Source organism: Gnatocerus cornutus, chromosome 8 (assembly GCF_029298725.1).
Source record: "Gnatocerus cornutus isolate USDA-ARS CGAHR chromosome 8, icGnaCorn1.1, whole genome shotgun sequence".
NCBI classification, from domain to species: Eukaryota; Metazoa; Arthropoda; class Insecta; order Coleoptera; family Tenebrionidae; genus Gnatocerus; species Gnatocerus cornutus.
In genome coordinates, this window is record NC_142240.1 from 12,250,536 (window position 1) to 12,263,392 (window position 12,857).

The window sequence follows — 12,857 nt, forward strand, 5'->3', positions numbered from 1 at the left end:
AATCAAAGATAAGGGTAACGAAAACAAAGGAATTAATTACGTAATGAATGATATTAATTAAACAAAACGGTACAGTGGGACAATAACGACCGTTACTGAGGCCTACTTGTGCTACATCAATCTTCTTCAAGCCACCCTTCACCTGCTGAATTCGTCATAATTGAAACAGTGGCGTACATCAAGGCTCCTCCCCCAAGTCTTCAAAACGTGCTTAATGGAAATTAATTAGTGCATGCATGCTGCGTAGTAAATTGACGGTTTAGAAAATTACTTCTGTCGTGAAATTACATAAAAAATCTCGTGGCTCGAAATTTCGAAAATACGTCGGTTTCTCTAGCATCTGTCCATAGTTTATGACTGCAAAATCATAAATTTCTCTTTAATACGCTTAGGATGACAAATTAGGTGAAAACAAGTGGCCAGACGCTTGGTTTTGATTGGAAATAATTATGGAAAATTCGCTATTCTTAGGAAGTATTTTTTTTTGAAACATTTTTAATTCTGCTTGTTGATTTTGTGCTTCTGTTTTCTTCAGATTTTTTGGAAATTTTATGGACATTGGTTCTTCGCATCCTTTCCGCTTTTTCCACCGACTGAACTCTTCACCCTTCCGTGTTAATTTAGAATTGAAAACCATCTCGATGGAAATGAATAATTGTATGCATGCTGAAGTTTTTACAGCAACAGACTAATCCCTAAAAAAATCTCCTATTTTTTTTCGTAACTTTCTCTTAGTCGAGAAATAGAATAAAAAATTGCAAACATCTCCTGTCTTGAATTCTTGAAATTTCTAAAGATGTTCCGACATCTAACAAGCAAAAAGCTTGTAGAATTAAGTATATCGTTTTCTCTTACCACCTGCCCATATGTTGCAGGTCCAAAATAATAAATTTCCGCTAATAGGCTCAGTGATAAATTTGGTAAAAAACAAGCGTACACGTGTTCCGGAGATTCAAAGAATTTTTTATATTCTTTCTATCTTCTTTGGACTTCTTTTTTATTTGCAACTTTTCTTGACTAGAGCTCTTCACCCTCTACTTGCGGAATTTCCTATGACCGAAACTGTGGGGTTTATGAACGTTCGCAAAACATGTTTTTTCACTCATAGATCAGGAACAACGATTTCGCGCATAGCAACCATCACCGGTAACTAAGGCTTTCGAGCACTAGTGCGGGAACATGCACGCAAAAATTTTGCCATAGAAGCCATATAGAAAATATCAGTTACTACAAATTTAAAGAAACACGCATTGGGATCCTCTTCCCCTAATATTTATTTAAATAAGTTAACAAATTACAAGAAAATTAATATTTTTTGAGAAAAAGTTCATCAGCGCCATCTATTAGCAACTTAATAATTGTTGCTCTTTTGTAAAAACATAACCTCAAAATAACATTAACAAGTTTTATGATTTTAACGATTAATAAAATTAAGCTTTTGTGAAACGTTTTATTTTACAAATACTCAAGTAATCGATGTTGGTCATCAAGTAAGTATACTCAGTACTTTTAATTTTTATTATTATAGATGTTTATGTTGAATGTGCAGTTGCTGCACGAAGCAAACGACACACCAGAAACTCCAGCAGTGTTTTCAGTTCTCACGGCGTTACTAATATTGTACGAATTGTTGGAATTGAATCTTACAGGTTCCGTGTCTGTCAAAGTGTCTGCTACTTCTATTTTATTTTTTAAAGAATCTTGGATATATCCCTCCGCTACTGCGGAAGATTTCCAACCACCATGTCTTTTAACGGCTAGAAAGTCAAGCCCCTTGTTTGCTAATAAAGTAGCACTGCTCCTACGAAAACAATGGCCAGTATATTGATGAGGGTTTGGAAGTTCAAGATATTTGGCGATCAATGATGGAATTTTTCCAATGGTGTTTATACCAATAGGTAAATTTATACATTTTCCTGCACGATAAGTTAGAAATAGTCTCCTGTTGTCAGTCACAACTTGTAGTCTTAATTTCACAAATTGCTTTATTATTTCGACCCATTCCCTTTTGGTTATGGCAAATTCCCGTTTAACCTTAGTTTTTGTTTCAGGAATAGAAACCAAAATTATGTCATCTTTAAAGATAACATCACCAATCATCATCTTACAAATTTCTTCTCGGCGGCAGGCTCCAGAAATTCCCATAATCAAAATCGTCTAAAATATAAATGTTAAATTTTTGAATGTAAATTTCTGAATAAAGACAAACCACTCACTTTCATCAAAAAATATTCTTTGTTAGGGGCCTCTGTCAAAAATTTTGTAATATGTTCTCCTTCAAGTATTTGTGACTTTTTTGGAATGTGATGTTCCGTTTTCCTTTTAAGAAGGGCAAGCAATTTTGGATATTTCGAGATATCTATATTCTTCTTAATATTCAAGCAAGATCGTATCATGCTATAAATTGGCCACAATGTTTTTTTAGTAGAACCTATTTCTTCAAAATAGGCCACCAAGACGTTTTCAGAGTAATTTTTGATCTTTTTATCTTCGCACCATTTGACAAACTGAGAAAACGTACTCTCATATCTGGGGCGTGATTTTGTCGGCAATAAATTGTTTATTGCAGCAGTTGCCGCACTTTTCACTTCGGGTGGTGTACACTCGAATTCAAACTCTTCTTCCGAAGACATGGTACAAATCAATACAAATCTTTATTTTTGAACTTTTTGCTTGACAGAATTGACAACTGTCAACTGGAAACTTCAGCGACTTGATTTTTTATACCAACAAATGCGAACTATACAGGGTCCGGCAACACTTGTGTCCACCTCCAAAATCGTCTTTAATTTTAAAGTTACAATTTTGAAAATTTGCATACGCTCATAGTTGACAAAGCTCTAGAAGCTGACGCAAAAATTTGTTTTTTATCACGGTTTGGTTGGCGTCGCGACGCCTAAGAAGTATAATTTTTAGCGATTTTTGAGTTCTTGCGGAAATATTCGCGATTTCATTTTTTTTTTCGACATAACTGTGATACAAATATCTGAGTTTTTATTTTAAATCTATTCAAATTGTGTTTATAATTTGCGAAAAAAACGCTGTTTTATCAAGTTAGTTTTCAAAATTCTGACAGCGCAGCGGCAAACTACGTTTACACCAAAATTTCACAAGTCACTTCATTCACTCTTATAAAGGTTAATTTTGATTAACACGGGCATGTTGCACTTTATAGACACCAGAAATTGTTAATTAACATCGACAAAGCGACAATTTCACCAAGTAAGACTTTTGTTACAATCTAAAGCGAGTCAAAGGATAGATGCCATTTGTGACACAAGATGTTGACAGATGGGTGTAAACGTAGTTCCCAATTTTGACGTAATGAAATTGGAAACTAACTTGATAAAACCGCATTTTTTTCTCAAATTTTGAAGACAATTTGCATTGAATCTAAAATAACAGCTGAGATATTTTTTACACATTTATATTGAAAAAAAATTAAATTAGGGGTTGATATCACAAACTCTCACAATTAACTAAAAATTACACTTTTAAGGCTCCGTCCTACCCCGGCCGAAGTGCATAGGAAATAGCGCAAAACGCCATTACTTTTTACGGCCACAAATTAGGAGTTGGAGTTTTGATTTTTTTTGTACGTGTAGATATTATCAAAATGTACACGGGAAACTCTTTGATTTTCAAAAATTTCTTATAAATTTATTTAAAAAAAGTAAAAACTGATAAAACGCCATGTCGTTTTACGGGCACAGTTTTAGGAATTTTTGCTTGAACTACGACTCGATAGATGAGGGATTTTATTCTACATCCGGGAAACTCCTTGGTTTTTTCCCCACATGAATATTTTCTTTAGAAAAAAATAAAATGTAATGTAAAAATGATCCCCAATTTTCAAAAAGTCGGCAACCAACACTTCAATGTAGCCATGATTTACAGCCCCTCACAACAGGGGGTCTCTAATCCTAATCACGGTTTGACGACTACAACTCAACCGGCCGGCGATTGACCATTGGGACCCCAACTTTATACCTACTTTCTACCAAGAATTGAAGACTGCCGCATCTGAATATAATAACATTTTAACCCTCATGCAAGATTTCTAAAAATAAATTTTAATACATTTTGTCGACATTTTAATAATTAGATTAACGATTGCAAATGATTTTCAATCGATAATATAATTAAAAAGTCACTGTTCAAAACCTTTTTTTTTCTCAGTTGAGTGTAGTATTTTGAGTTTAGATTTAGTGTAATCAAACTCATTTTTGTTGACAAAAAAATAGCTTTTGACTCTTGAAGTAGACTTCAATTAATAACTTGCATTACAACATTGCATTTAAACAGTCTATTCTATATAGGACAACGGATTAATTGCATTTCATACATTCATTGTTATGCATTTTATTGCATATTTGGCCATTTGGTCCTTTGCCGCAGGCAGGGTGGAATGTTTTCTCAAGTAACCATAAGACCAAAAAGGTCAGCACCGAGTTGTCTCTCATACATGACCGTCAGGTTACAATAAAAAGATTAGACGATTGAAAGCTTTTTAGCGCTCCCGTAACTATTTGATTTTTAGATACCAGCATAGCTCTATATTGTTACTTCTGTGTTTTGGTAATTTCCCCAACTTTGTTAAAATAATGACGATAATGATAATGATAATGAAATAAACATGATTTTACATTTTCAATGATTTCTTTATACATATCTCAAATTGTGCTACTTGTAGCAACTTTTTAAACTTTTCCAAAATGATGAAAACATTCATTGAGGTGGACATTTGTTCTCAATTTTTGAAATATTTAGTTATGTCAAGATATGTAATTTTTTAATTTTTCGTGATGCGTAGTTTTTTGACGTCCACGTATAAAAAGTAAAAACAAATTAGTGTTAAAATTTAATACACCAGTATTACTTAGAATCCTTCCAGATCGATGGATACCTTTCATAATTTTGAAACTCACGTTAATATAAGTAGCTGATGGCAAAAGTACAACTACACAAATTTTAATAGCTATTCGTGTATTAAGAGCGTAAAAATTTACATTGCCGATTGAAAGAGACAAAAAGTCTAAAGTTGCGCGGCAACCTCTCGAAAACGGCAATTTGAATTTGCGCTCGAAATACACACAATATTTTTTCTACAATCTTGCATTTTCCGCGATTAAAAACAACTTCTACATCTAATTTTTACATTATTAAGACCCCACCGCACACCACCTTCTATGTTGCCATGGTAAAAATACCTTTGGCATAAGCGATTTATCGAAAAAAAAATCATGATCGAGTGTTTTTTCAATTTTATAAAAAAAATTGTAGCTCTAGAACATATTCTTTACCTACCAGTAATATTTTGTGTTATTCGGAAGTAGCCAAATATCCATTTTAAAATTTGGTAGAATTGATTTTATTACATACCCGTGGATTCGTTGAAACACAAGAAATGACAAGATGAACTCATATCTAAATCTAATTTATTTAAATTTATTATCAATTAAAACACTGCGTGACAAAGTTTTAGTAGCCAAAAAACTGTTATGTTCTATAGGTAGCCCACCTTTTGATAAAACATATGCCGGTAACCGCAAGTCACTACCAAATTTTATATTTAATTTAATTTTAAAAGTAAAATTTTATGACTTTGTAAGTTTTAAACATTTTTGTTTCCAAAATAAAAGTCTGTACATTGTCAAATACGATCAATTTAAAATTATTGTAAAAAAATCGAATTTTGTAATAAAGAGTAAAAAAATTGTTTCAAAGTTGGCGGCTAAACAAGTTATGATTTGCATATATTTTTTTTATTTTAGTTTTTTATGTGTATTTTAAATATTGATAACCATACAAACATTAAAATCATAAGTAAAATAGAAAAAGAATCTCTTTTCTATGTTTTTTTAATTACTTATGTTAATTAATTAATTTAAATTTGTCGCACAGTGTAATTTTGAAAATAAAATTGTGATGGTACACATTTTTAACGAAACATTTTTTACTTGAAATATAAAGTTTATTAGATGATGCCATCATTTATTATTTCTCTTTATTATTCATTTATTATTTTCGAGGGACATAATATTTCGAAATCGGGAAAACGTTCGAGACAAACTCCAAAGCAAGGCAAATTCATTTGCCTGGTTTATTGCTGAACTGTGGTAGAAAATATGCTAATTTTACAGACGATTTTCACCCTTATGGATGATTGGCATGTGTCAAATGGTTAGTATGTTGGGTTGCATATTTTTCAAAACACGAATTTTAGTTGAGGGGTAGAACAGCCTTAAGGCGTCGCGACGCCAAAACTATCAGTGATACAAAACAAATTTTTGCGTCAGCTTCTAGAGCTTTGTCAACTGTGAGCGTATGCAAATTTTCAAAATTTTATCTTTAAAATTAAAGACGATTTTGAAGGTGGACACAAGTGTTGCCGGACCCTGTATATGATGGCGAAAATTTGTTACAAACTTCGTGCAAAAAATGTTATACAAGAGACGTGCGGGAATAATTTTGCCTGATTCGTGCGACATTCCTTCACTCGTGCGCGGGGCGCACTCGTGTTGAAAGAGTCGCACTTATCTGCAAAAATTGTATTCCCGCACTAATCATGTAAAATACTATTAAATTGAAGTAATTCCACGGTACTAAACTGTCCAAAAAATGACTTCCGATTTTATTACTCAGATTTCTATCTTGTCTCCGCCGTGACATAAAATAAAAAATAGATCTCGTGCCTGGAAATTTCGAAACATGCCCGATCACCTAACAAGCAAAAACCTTGTAAAATTACATCGTTTTCTCCCAGCACCTGTCCGTATCCTACAACTTCAAAATAATAAATTTCCCGCTAATAAGCTCCGAATGACAAATTAGATAAAAACACGCGTGTGTTCCAGAGACATAGTTTTGATTGGCAATAATTATAAAAAGAACGCCGTCACTGTGTCGAGGAAACATAAATGCAGGTACCTAAAGATCCGCCACAGTATAAGGCACGGATCACTAAAGCAGGTGTATCTGATTCCGGGCCCCAGGTGAGTTTGATCACGACCCGCTAATTTGTAAGAAGGTGAAAATAACAGAACGATTATCATATCGGAAAGATTATATGCCTTTAAGTTTTCAAGTCAACACGGTAACTTCTTCGTTATTTATTGTTTCTTAAGTACTGACTTCGATTCTTCAGACAGGGTGTTTTCTTCGAGCGTTATTAGTAATTTTATACCACTTATTAATGGGGATTCGGCAGATGCAAATTGCTAGATGAACGGATTCGTCTTTTTTGAGAGATTATTATTCATTGTGTGGCAACTCTGGAATTAGTGGGGGTTTATATATCACTTTTTGACAATGAGGGTGGAGCACGGTTTCTAACATAACGGTGAGCGCATTATTGTCAATTGTACAAAAATTTGAGTAATAGTTTAATGATAATGGCGTACCGTTACGGCGGTTTTGTTGTAAAAACGAAGAATTCGGTGGTCCTCGACGTATAACAATCTTGCTGTAGATTTAGATATCTCGACTTGAATATTCAGGCTGTCAGGTTAATTTCTGTCCAGCTGAGTAGTGTTTTGGAATAAATTTCGTTGTTAGTATATCAATCCATCATCCTCGTATCGCACCCCGCTGTGCGAGTCGGTTTAGTTTTTACTTTAATCCTTATTAAAATACGTTCACTGGAAGAAATCACAAATTTCATCAGTGCCTTGTTTCTTAGACCGACCTCGTTAGTACGCCATCAATTACTTATTTAAATATATTTTTGCAAAGTGTGTCATACACGCAAACCACGCACAATATGGATAATTGTACCACCTCGAGGACGAGAAGGAATCGCTTTGTTATATTTCCTATTCGAATGTAACGCAGGCACGCCAGAAAAAAATTCGGGGCTAGACAATGAGTCCAATAGAACAACTTTAATTAAGTCAAGCACAGCCCGAAAAAATTTAGTCTTTACATATATCTATTATTGTCCCGTTCTCAGCCTACTTTGCTCAACATGCATATCATTAACGAAATTACAGTGCCGCACGTTTAGCCCGTGTAATTTTTAAATTCGGTCGTTGACAGTCACAGTTGAAAGCCCAACGGTAAGCTCGACTCCCACTTTGTAAGTACATATCTAATTTAGCATCATAATAGCTGCGTTGACCGGTCCTCAAAGACGCCGAGATCCTTCGACGAACCATTCGAACCACCGCCGGTCAAAACCATCCGCCCAAATCGTAATCGATGTGAAAAGTAGAATTTTAATATTATGTGAACTCATGACACCAAATAAAAGAGCCAGGACTCGACTGTCCCATATTCAGTTTTTTACAGGCTCCGACCGAGCTTTTTTATCAGCGGTTTGCAACAGAAGAGCTCTTTTAGATTTAAATGTGTTATTAATATGCGGAGATCTGATCGGGAGTGACTCAGATTGGAGAAGGAATTTGTTCCTCATAAGCGAAGTGCGTCATTTTTTTTGCACCAGTCTGCAAGAACTCTTCTAGATTCATGAAGAACAGTCTTGCTGTGCGGACAATTTACAGTAGCTAATTCATTTATCTGTAGAAAATGTGTTGTATACTTAACGGATGTTGGTACTGCTAGGCAGTAATCAAAGCAATTTTTGAAATATTCAGTGGCTGGAACGTGATAAGCGCGTCCAAAAATTTTTCCTGAAAATCGCGCCGCTTCGTCGCAGATTTTCTCTCTTGAAGCTTTGCCGATCTAACATGGCGGGTGCATGCCTCAATCCATTAGTCTGCTTATCAAGTCGATTAATATTTGTTTCGGCGACCACTAGTTAAATGCCTCAAGCCGGTGTTATTAATTTTAGTTAAAATTCCTTTCTTATTGATGGCATCCTTCCATGGAACGTATGAGTTTGGATTCCACAAATATACCGCGCATAAACTTGATTTACTCAAAGACCAAGAACTTTTTTTCATAATTGCCTCCCAACACTAAATATTCAAATTCGAACCAGGAATCCTGACAAGATAAAAACTGGAAAGTGTATTATTAATATTCTACATTGGTGCCACGGGCAACTAACCACACACATTCTGCAAGCTTACATAGTAGTAGTGTTTAATAAAGAAGTTTCGGACCAACAACCAAAACTGAGGATTCACACAGCGAAAAATGCAACATGGTAATTTGTTACAGGAAGTGATTCCATGCACGAATATTCACTTCCTTAACAGCTGACGTAAAATTTAAGGAGTTATTTTAATACGGCGCTGCTTTTTTTTCAGAGATTTTTTACACTACAGTAGTTCTGGAGATTTTATCGTAGCAGTTAACACCGTATTCCGAAAATAAGTAAAACAGAGCCTTAGATTTATGTATTTGTGGCCCTGCTAATAAAGCAACTACATTTCGTGCTAAATCTATTTATATCAATTAGAAAGTTTTACCTCCAGTGATAAGGAATTCTGACTTATTACGACCATTAACATATTAATATTGTAGTCTGTTATTAGAACAAAAGGAGCGATAAAACACTGCGGAGGGTGATAAATACATGTACTTTTAATACAAAAAAATCTGATAGGGCATGAGGGATAGCTTCAGATTTACATATTTGTGTGGATATCTTCGACTCATTTTACATTTGTTTGCATCTACCAATTGTATATTTGTTCGATGGAACACTATAAATAATAAAGTAATAGCCGATGTATTTTAGGTAAAACGAAAATTAATGACATACATTTATGTGGCTATCGATTTTACGTTATTATTAAATATGCACGTTATTATAATATGCGTGCTTTATTCTAAAATCAGTTCTTAAATCAAACGACCTAATTTTCCATTTAATTTTACGGTGGGTTCAGATTTCTATACAAATCGATCGTAATTAATAAGTTTTGTTGTGATGAACTTAATATTTACAGTCAAACTTTGATTATAATAAAAACAGGTTTATTATAGCAGGAATCAATTTTGACACTTGTAAGTATGAACTTCCATAAAAAATCGTGAAATAATTTATGCCCAAAATGAGTAAGGTATTCTGTACAATATAGTGGCAGATGTTGAGGTAAATAAAGAAGTTGTTATGTTTTTACGACTTAGAGAATGTGAATATTATAATTTAAAATATTATGCATCTGTCGGGAAGTGTTTTATGTAATTCGTTTTTAAATATTTTCGTTTTTAAAAGCTATACTTTGGACGAAAATGTAGGAAAATTATGGAAGGTGAAGTTGGTTTTGAACATAAAAGTAAATAGGTAATTATATATTTTTTGCCTAATTAATAGTCCATGCTGTAGTTTTCCACATGATTAATTTAAAAAGGTTGAGACGCAGTTTTATAATAAATACTTACAACACAATGGTGTTTTAATGCGAACATTAATGAGGAAAAAATTCAAGTTACCTCCACAACTCTTATTATTGGTGTTATTAGTCATGGGTGGTGGTCCAAGCACTAAAACTTAATTGTATACACACGTATGAGGATCGTAAGAGCTTTTGAATACAGAAACTGCAGCTTGCTTAGCTTTTGCTGATCAAATTATGTAATAGGCAAACCAAAGAGAGGAACTATTTTAAATTTTATTTACATTTAAACTATCAGTTAGAAATAAAAAAAATGTTTCTCAGTTGCCTAATGAAATATAAAATTATTATTTTCTTTTATGAATTGGTGACCAAGCAGAGTTAATAAAATAAGTAAATCAGAATAAGAAATTTTTCTAAAGTAAAATCATTATTAATAATTGCTCATGTGCTGTTTAAAATTCCATCACACTTATTTGTGTAGTTTTGCTCTTCTCTTCAGAGTGTTTCGAATTACAACTGAACTTAAAATTCTACCTTTAGAACTCAAAATGTTACAATGAAAGAAGCTGAAAAACGTAGAAAGTTATGAGATAGACCCACGTCGTAAAATTATTCGCGTTTGGTGGCACAAAAACTGGGGAACTGGCTCATTAGTTTAATAAAATTCAAGCTGTTAATTAAAAAATTTGTCGGTAATTAACACTCCATTACTTTATTAACATGTTTTAATAATGGAGCCGTTTTTGTTCCGTTTAGTACACATCTTTTTTCCATTAAAACGTCGTAAAACAAATTTATCTTGATACAAGTTAAAAAATTTATTCGAGTCGGCATAATAATGAAGGGAGAAGCGACCCGCTCCCCACACCCAATTATTTATGAATAATAACTCGACAGGAAGACACGAAAAAAAACTTTTTGTCTCAGAAAACGGTCGATCTAAGTCTCAAGTGTCTGCGAAACTACTCATTATTTCGATAGGATCGAGTATTTATAGATTTCTACAGATCCGCCCCTGTTTTGGTGTGATTTGACAATCCGAAAACACCTTGCATCGTCGTATTTATCACCTTGTTAAGCATCTAGGTGGTGTGATATTGTCAAAATTAGTAAATTCTGATGTTAGCTGGAGGGTGATTTTTATCGCAAAGATCACATAAATTTCGGTCGATTGCACCCTTTAATTTCGATCGCGTTGTCTGCACCGCTGTAAATATTCCTCGGTGTGATGAGTTTATAATTAAAATATTAGACGATTATCGTCGAAAAACTAAGAAAATATTGAATTGTGATCTTGCTTGAGTTAATAACTCACGTTTGAAACATGACCCAATCAATGTGATTAATGTATCAGTCTCAATTAATATCCACAAGACTCATTAAAACACAATAAAACGCTTAACAGTCATCTTACAGGTGCAAATCCATAAGAGAAGTATCCCCGAAATTACTTTCGCTTTCAGTAAGGAATAAATTACCGTTTAATATTTTGAACATAAATAAGCAGTGTAGTAAAAGTTATAATACGCCCTTTTAATTATTGTTTTGACCTAGTTACATGGAAAATCGGTGATGCAGATGCACTGTCCATCCGATGCAATAACACAATTTACGACGTTTCGGCCGTCACTCTCATCATCATGCATGAAAACATTTAGCGGCAGTAATTGCCGTTACATTGTAAAGCAGATTTTATTCCCCCCCGTGAAAAAGCTCGGCTTTTCAAGACCGATTAATCTGAAAGTTGCAACACATCGTTCATGACTTTAAACGGAGAATCTGGGCGAGTTTGCCAATGAAGGCAAAAATTTGCAAAGCACTTCGAACCGGGACCAACAAAGAGGAATTATGTTGAAGTATTTATCAGTGTCCAAACGACCAGCAGCTTGGAATTCAAGTGCCGGTTAGTAGATACACACGTTATGCAGTTGAATTTTTATAATTTGTCATCGGTATCGGTGGTCTTTTCCATCTACCGCAGAAAATAAGAAGACTAAATCGTAATTATTCCGCTATTGAATTTATAGCGACCGTTGCTATATCATAAAACAGAATTAGCGAGTAGAAGTGTGCTAACGTTGACTATAGCTAGAAGAACTGCAGCGAAATGTCTAAATACGTTTAGAAATCATGTAAGTAATTGCGTAAACGGTTTTGCAAAAATATGTTGACTCACGAGGGAGAAATTTATCCTGTAAAGCTGCGTTTATACGCGCAGTTAAAACACGGAAAAAGACTTCAGTTTATGTGACCATCATTTTAATTGCAGAAGATGCAGCACGCGGACGTGAGCTTCAGATTAATTGCTGCTGCATTTTTCACTCAACAAACAGAAGTGGAATTAAATTATTTGTAAACAGACTCATTCGGGTTACTGGTCCAGCTTACTCCACCAATTTTCAGTAATTTCGTTGACGGTTTATTTAAATTTTACCTATAAGAGGCTTGTCAAGTCCACAAGCTAAAAATAGTATTACGGCCAAATTTCATGCTTTTGACTGTAAAAAGGGTTAAATTCGTCTTTTTTGCATCAGATAATTTTGAAACTGCTAGAGATTTTGACAGATTCAAGCAGAATTTTGGAGGAATAAACCCAATTTTGAGTTA

At 34.0% G+C, this 12,857-nt stretch overlaps 1 long non-coding RNA gene across 2 annotated transcripts; it reads left to right on the forward strand.

The window, feature by feature from the left end:
• Positions 1-1,118: 1,118 nt before the first annotated feature.
• Positions 1,119-2,229, forward strand: LOC148169877 (uncharacterized). 2 transcript variants are annotated; one of them, XR_015770550.1, is made up of 4 exons: positions 1,119-1,490; positions 1,529-1,649; positions 1,698-1,898; positions 2,052-2,229. It is a non-coding gene; the product is annotated as an uncharacterized LOC148169877 (long non-coding RNA). The 2 variants fall into 2 exon arrangements; XR_015770551.1 differs by lacking the exon at positions 2,052-2,229 and having other exon boundaries at positions 1,120-1,490; positions 1,550-1,620; positions 1,698-1,780.
• The last annotated feature ends 10,628 nt before the right edge of the window (positions 2,230-12,857 follow it).